The 7,678-nt window shown below is 39.5% G+C and overlaps 1 long non-coding RNA gene across 2 annotated transcripts in view; it reads left to right on the top strand.

Annotated features, from left to right (window-relative positions):
- The first annotated feature begins 225 nt into the window (after positions 1-225).
- Positions 226-7,678, top strand: part of LOC123514319 — a 36,434-nt gene continuing 28,981 nt past the window's right edge. The window contains exons 1-2 of one of the 2 annotated variants that reach the window (XR_006677570.1): positions 226-555; positions 5,447-5,671. This is a non-coding gene — a long non-coding RNA (uncharacterized LOC123514319). The remainder of the gene's footprint in view (positions 556-5,446; positions 5,672-7,678) is intronic. The other variant, XR_006677569.1, reaches the window with a different exon arrangement.

A 7,678-nucleotide genomic window follows, 5' to 3' on the forward strand; every position in this document is an offset into this window, starting at 1 on the left:
GTGGTTTCAGCGTCACACACCATTTACTGTCATCACTCGCCATTGTCCTTACCAACTCGGCCTGCTCGGTCTTCGGTGCGCTCGGTTGTCTTGTGACTAGTATTGCATACGTTAACAAAGATTAAATAGTCATTTTTAACATTAGAAAAACAGTATATATAAGATTCATTTATCACTGTGCTGTCCAGTCGTGTTTTGAAAATGTTGCTGAGTGACGCCGAAGACGATGGAAGCACGCGCCGAGGTGACAGCGATGCTCACTGCGTCTGTGTTGTGATAGAGTATTTGTCAAATAATCAGTCTCATCAACATGTGAGGGGAACAAGATATGGGCGAGCAATCTAACACTAAGGTGCCCTACAAGAAGCTCCTAATGCACGATCAGAACAGCTTGTAGCTCCACTAGATCGGCCAGGAAACCCGCCAGAAACACAGTTAGCACGTGGACATCATTCAACATCCAAATCCAAAATGGTCGAAAGGAACATCACCAGCTGACCAACAACAACTGGGAGGATCACTAAGATTGGAAGAATGACAATGGAAGAATAGAAGGTGAGGAAGTAAATTTTAGTTGCAGAGAAAGTCGTGGGGAGGATTCACTCCATGTGTGTGGCTGTGAGTGGTGAGTCACGGGAGACACTCTTATTTCAAAAGAGTACATCAATATTTATACAGTTTTAAGGTGTTCTTGCTGTTATATAGGCAGATTGACAAGATTACTACATTATTAACTGGAGAAACGCGTGAAAATTCCCGCTATATCATCTCTGTGGTCTTGGAAAATAGTAGTGGTGAGAGGAAAGCATTCCTGTATACGAAGAGCAGTATGGCAGAGCAGGCGAAGATTTTTGGAGGTGCAGGGCACGGTTCATCTGCATGATTGGCTATTCTTTGTTGGTATTGTTAAGCAGTCTGGAAAGTAACATGTGAAAAAAAAAAACTAAACTAAAACTTAATTCTGCGAGTATACCAGTCTGTAAATTTAGTCTTTCACCACTCTCACTTCAGGATAAAAGTCGGAAGGCAAGAGTTGATGAGACAAAAAAAAAAAAACTTGATTCCACCCTATCCAGGATAAGATTGCATTATGAGTGGAACCTGCTCCCCAACCCAATACATATGAAGAATACTCCATTCATGGGCAGATAAGTCCCTTGTACTGAGTTTATAGTTTGGAGGATGAGAAAAACTGGAGACAACTCAAAATGTCTGAACTTCATAGAAGCTGTTTTTGCAAAAGATGAGGTGTGAAGTTTCCAGTTTAGGTTATAGATAAATGACAGTCCAAGGATATTCAATGTAGAAGATGGGAACAGTTGAATGTCATTGAAGGAGGGGATAGTTGTCTGGAAGGTTGTGTCAAGTTGATAGATGGAGGAATTGAGTTTTAAGGCATTGAACACAAAGTTTTGTCCTGCTTCAAACAGAAATCTTAGAAAGATCAGAAGTCAGGCATTCTGTGGCATCCCTGCAGGAACTGTTAACTTGCTGAAGGGTTGGTTGTCTCTGAAAAGCTGTGAAAAAGTTAAGGGTGGTATCACCAGCATAAGAGTGGATAGGGCAAGAAATTTGGCTAAGATCATTAATGAATTATAGGAAGAGAGTAGGTGATAGTATAGAATCCTGATAAATACCACTGTTAATTTATGAGAAAAGCAGTGGCCGTCTATCATAGCAGCAATAGAATGGTTGAAGAGGGAACTTGAGATAAATTGTAGAGAGAAGGATAGAAACCATAGGAGGGTAGTTTTGAGATCAAACTTTTGTGCCAGACTCTATCAAAAGCATTTGATTTGTCTAAGGCAACAGCAAAAGTTTCACTGAAATCGTTAAAGAGGATGACCAAGACTCAGTAAGAAACGCCAGAAGATCCCCAGTAGAGCGGCCTTGACGGAAGCTATACTAGTGATCAGATAGAATATTATGAAGTAATGGATGGTTAAGAATCTTCCTATTGAGGATAGATTAAAAACTTTGGACAAGCAAGAGATTAAAGCTATAGGGCAGTACATATTTTGAGAGATTAGAATGGTCACCCTTTTTAAGAACAGGCTGAATGTAGGCAAACTTCCAGCAAGAAGGAAAGGTAACAGTGGGTAGTTAGAATTGAAATAGTTTAGACTAGACAATGTGCAATAACAGAAGCACAATTTTTTAGAATAGGAGGGACTTCCATCAGGTCCATAGGCCTTCCGAGGGTTCAGGCCAGTGAGGGCATGGAAAACATCGTTACAAAGAATTTTTCTCAATGTCATAATTTAGTCAGAGGGGGAAGAGAAGAAAAATTTCACAATCATCCAAGTTAGGTCTTAGTAATGGCTTTAGAGAAAAGTTCAGCTTAAGAAACAAATATGATGGCAGTGGTGCCATCAGGATAAAATAAAGAAGGGAAAGATGAACAAGTAAAGTTATTGGAGATATTTTTTGGCCGGATGTCAGAAGTCTCAAGGAGAGCTGGATCTCAAAAGATTTTGACACTATGAATGAAGGAGTTTTTTGCGAGTTGGAGTACAGACTTAATTGTGATTATTCTAGGCAAAAATATAAAACACTTGAGATCATGTGATGGAAAGCTCAAGTACCATTTGTAGGCAACCTGTGTTAAATCAAGATTTGGAAGGTTCATGTTGAGAAAAAGTAAAAAAGTGTAGTACTATGCCTCCATCACCTTTGTAATGCACTCAGCGCATAAAGATGATTCTGACATAGAAGCAGTAGTTATTTCAAGGAAAATCAGCATAATACCTTCTCAGGTTCCCACAACAATGTTATGACCTATAGCATCTGTAGGCATACTTGAAAAGTATATATGGCAAGCGCTGTTCAGCTTTATAGTGGTACCCATTTTAAAGCCTATATCACTACCCAAGTGCATCTTTGGTGTAACCATGTAGAATCTGGGTATCATGGTGACATGTAGGTAACTTTAAACCACTGGGCAAATGGCATAACTTCAAAGCGGTATATGGTGGGATTTAAACCTACGTGTGGACGTCTGCCCGATCCCATGCTTACCACCTTATCCACTACGCCACTGCCTCCCTATTTACATTACATTACATGAAGCTGATTTTTATACTTATTTATTTTTTATTTATTTATTTTCTTTTTATGTTGTGGCCTATATTACCTGTAGGCATGTGTAGGTATGTGTGGGAAGTGCTGTTCAGCTTTCACCCATTAGTGATGTAGGTTATTTATAGTGGTACCCATATTCAATGGATATCTTTTATAACTGACATCTACAGTGCTGAGGATGGTGTGCATGACTGTAGGCTGGCTGGACTTTTACTTGAAGGAAAGAGCAGAAGGCAAAGTGTTCCACAAGTGGAGCAATCAGGTCCACACATGGCAAGTGTATTTTATTTAATGATATATTTGAATGCACATTGTCTTCAGTAACTGGTGGAAATAGTGTAATAGAAAAAAAGCAAGTATTGATAGAAATTTAACTTGATCAACTTTCATTACTACTGCAGTGCTCTCTGCTCTGGTGTCAGGAAAGTGATCCCCATAATACCATAGCTGTTATAGCCTACACTCTTCATTTGCTGGCAGTGTTTGCTGTTTCGGTGGCTTTGCCTTCCCTTACTTCCTTATCATGGTCATAATGTGATCTACATATATTAATCTACAAAATTTTGAAGTAATTCCTTTCTGTCCATCTCAAAGTTATAATTCTCTTCATCACAATTAGCTAAGGAAAGAGGGGTCATTAGTATGTTCATTGAAGGGAGGAAAATTCATCAATTACATGTTGCAAATAAATAGCTGAAGAATTTGAAGATCTTTGAAAGAAACTGAAAATATTTTCTTTTGAACAAGAGAATATATTTGGGATTAATTTTTATGAAGAAAATGGGCCTTGTAATTGACTGACTATTGTGTGTAACTTTATAATGGATTGGAGTCAGTGTGTTCATGTTTTGTGGAGCATTTTGGTGCTTAATAGGATCTGAAAGAACCATGATCCACACTCACAGCTAAGTGAAATGCATCCATCATTTGGTGTGGTGCTACACTCTCTTCACCCAGCACCATGGGGCCACACACATTTGGGGTACACACATACTACACATCCTAAGTGTTGCAGTAATGAAGGGCAAGAGAACCTGAGTGTGGATGTGTGTGGTGCAGGCTTCTGCTGGGTGGCTGGAAACCTAACGTAACCCAGCCTAACCTAAACAGCTTCTATGAAGTTAGGCGTTCTGTGGCGTCTCTGCCAGTTTTTCTTGCCCCTCCAAATGCTAACTCTGTACAAGGGCCTTATCTCTCTTTGTATGGAGTACTCTTCGCATGTTTATTAGATAGGGTGGAATCAAAAGCTTTTTGTCTCAATAACTCCCCTCCTCTGACTGACTGTTTTTAGCCTCTTTCTCACTGCCAAAATGTTGCATCCCTTTCTATCTTTTATGGCTATTTTCATGCTAACTGCTCTATTGATCTTGCTAACTGCATGCCTCCCCTCCTCCTGCAGCCTTGCTGCTCAAGGCTGTCTTTTTCCTCTCACCCCTATTCTGTCCAACCTTCTAACACAAGAGTTAACCAGTATTCTCAATCATTCATACCTTTCACTGGTAAAGTCTGGAACTCCCTACCTGTTTGTATATATCCATCTTGTTACAACTTAACTTCTTTTGAGAAAAGTGTTGAGACATTTGTCCCTGAATTTTGACTATTTCTTTTGATTCTTTTATGGAGACTACAATTCAAGTGGGCTTTTTTTTCTAATATATATTTTTTTTTTGCTCTTGGTAGTTCTCCCTCTTACATAAAAAAAAATTATTCGATGGATTTTTTATAAGTGACATCTACGATGCTGAGGATGCTGTGCATGACTGCAGGCTGGCTGGACTTTTTACTTTAAGGAAAGAGCAGACGGCAAAGTGTTCCACAAACCATCGTGGTACAGTGGAACCATGCGTGCTTTGGTGTCCGAGGGGTCTCCAAGCGCACGGGTTCAAATCCTGTCTACGGCACGGTCCGAGTGTGGGTTGGGCTTCCTCACTCAGGGCAATGGTTTCCTAGCAGGTGGGCTTTGAGTTAGGAGGTACCACAAAAAGTATCTCCTTTAGCCCATAAATTCCTGTGAAAAGCCCACATGGTATAGATAAAAAAAAAAAAAAAAAGTGGAGCAATCAGGTCCACACATGGTAAGTGTGGACAAGATGAAATATTTGAGAACTTGAACTCCTTTTTGATAACTTCTTTGCAGTGTGAACTTGTGAAGAATCAAGGTGAGCCAATGATGTTAAACACAAGCTGTGCTTCCTTGTGCTGTGATGGTGACACACCTAGCCACTATCACAACACCTGCACATCACACACTTCTCAATTTCTGGTGTCATTATCTCTAGGTTTGCACATGTAATTGATTTTAGATAAAGATATTAACAAAATGCTTGAAATACTTATGTAAAAATATCTACATACTGTATTCCAGAAGAGGAGGAAGAAACAGATGAGCAGCAACTTGAGAAACTAAGAGGAGAAGGACAGGAGGAAAAGGAGGTGAAAAAGAAACCAGATAGGGAAGCTGGTGAGGGTGCTGGTACAGCTACAGCCATAGCCAGTCCCAGGAAACATGCCAGGTCAGAAGGAGTGGCCACAGCACTTGAAGGTCACAAGCAGGGAAAGGATCGTCAAGCATAAGAGCACACAATTTAAGGTATGAGTCTTGAATCATTGTCACTGTCCCAGCTTCTTTTTACATGTGCCAGAGTATTTTATGCTGAGGTAAGTGAACATGACTGCTGTCCATTTAGTTGTAGATATACTGTCTTGTCCTTGCTTAACCAATTCCTCTTAATATTATGGGTAAATCTCTGGTCATGTTTCTTTCAAGCTCTGGATAATCATCTCTGTCCCAGTGTCCCACTTTTGCATATACCTGTAGTTTATATTGAGCCAAGTGAACACAGCTGCTACCTACTTAGCTGTACCACCTCTCGCCTGCATAACCAACCTCAATTAACATTATTTACTATGTCTTTCCTTCATTACTAATCATTCTGAAAAGTCTTAATTTGTTCTATAGCCATTGTCGCAACTTGAGTGGTACTCAGTATCACGCAGTTGAAGACAAAGAGAATAAAAAATTAAGAGGAGGCTGTTAATGTTTAAAGTCCATTTACAGTGGGTAGTGGCTGGCACTGTGAGGTTGCCCAAGCTAGGGGATGGAGGCCTTCCCTAAACTTTGGTCTAAACTTTGCTGTTTAGAGGGAGCCTGATGGAGTTAGTGTTGGATTTAGTAATGGTGTCACATGGTTGCTGTTAGATACGGGTATTTGAGCTCGAATACTGTTAGTGCTGATAGTGTTTGAGAGAGTGTTGAGTTTCACTTATCTGCCTACTTTTATAGACCTAAACAATGAAGGCACGATATGTGCCACGATTTCAATGGGTGCAAGTTTCACCAGTTGTGCATTATTTTAACTATTAACACTTACCTTGGTACAGGGATTCGATTTATGTGAGGGATATGTTCCTGAAGGGATCGTGTAATATGAAAATTGCATAAAGTGAACATGATTACTGAACTAAACTGTTTTACTATGTATATACAGGCAACACCGGGTTAATGAATGTTCACACAACAAAATTTCACTACAATGAACATTTCCTTTTACTACCATCTGCTCGTATAACGAACACCAAACTTGCTTTAACAAAATTTTATCCCGGCACTTTTTTCCAAGTTTGAAAGCCCCGACATATCACGCAAGCCGACAGACTTTTGAATACACCAGTGCTTCGTGAACAAAACGCGCACCACTCACTCCTCCTACCCTTCCCCGCTCTTATTAGTTCAAAACAATAACAGCGTCTAGCAGCAGCTCGTCTTCCCTTGCTCAACATACCACCAAAACATCCTGCAACCAGTCCTGCAATGTCACCTAGTATTGCTAAGAAGACCAGGAAGTCTCTTACTCTCTAAGTGAAGCATGATATTATTCACAGACACAAGATAGGCTGGAAAACTAATAGCATTGCTTGCCACAATGGCTTGACTCCATCTACTGTTTCTACTATTTTCAAGTCAGCAGACTCTGTTCAGAAGGCTGGTGAGACCATATCTTCCTTGCAAGCTAAAAGAACCACCCGAACTCGTGACTCTGCAATGGATAAAATGGAAAGTCTTGTGGAAATATAGTACATAAGTTTTGTATGCAGTACAATGATGTGCCCTTTGTTTACGTTCCACGGGTTGCCGGCTAGTGTCTTTCCCGCTCCACTCTCCCTCCCTTCATAAATTTAAGATAATCAACATTATAAAGTTACGTACATACATACATTGCTGTACATTATAATGACTTAGTCTTCATTAAACTGTTTAAATGTTTAACTTCATAATTTTTACTTTTATTAAACTTTTACTGTACTATGATGCACTCTCGCTTTGTTTACTCTCAATGGAAGTTCAAGTCGGGTCAAACTTGTTATAGTTGGTTCGCTTAACGAAAATTCATGCAACGAACTTTTTTTTAGGAACGTAACCTGATCGTTAAGCGGGGTTGCCTGTATATATATATATATATATATATATATATATATATATATATATATATATATATATATATATATATATATACACACACACACACACACATATACATACACACACACACACAAGCAACCACCGCTTAACGAAGGTTCACACAACGAAATTTCGCTT

The sequence above is a fragment of the Portunus trituberculatus genome, chromosome 37, assembly GCF_017591435.1.
Source record: "Portunus trituberculatus isolate SZX2019 chromosome 37, ASM1759143v1, whole genome shotgun sequence".
NCBI lineage: Eukaryota > Metazoa > Arthropoda > Malacostraca > Decapoda > Portunidae > Portunus > Portunus trituberculatus.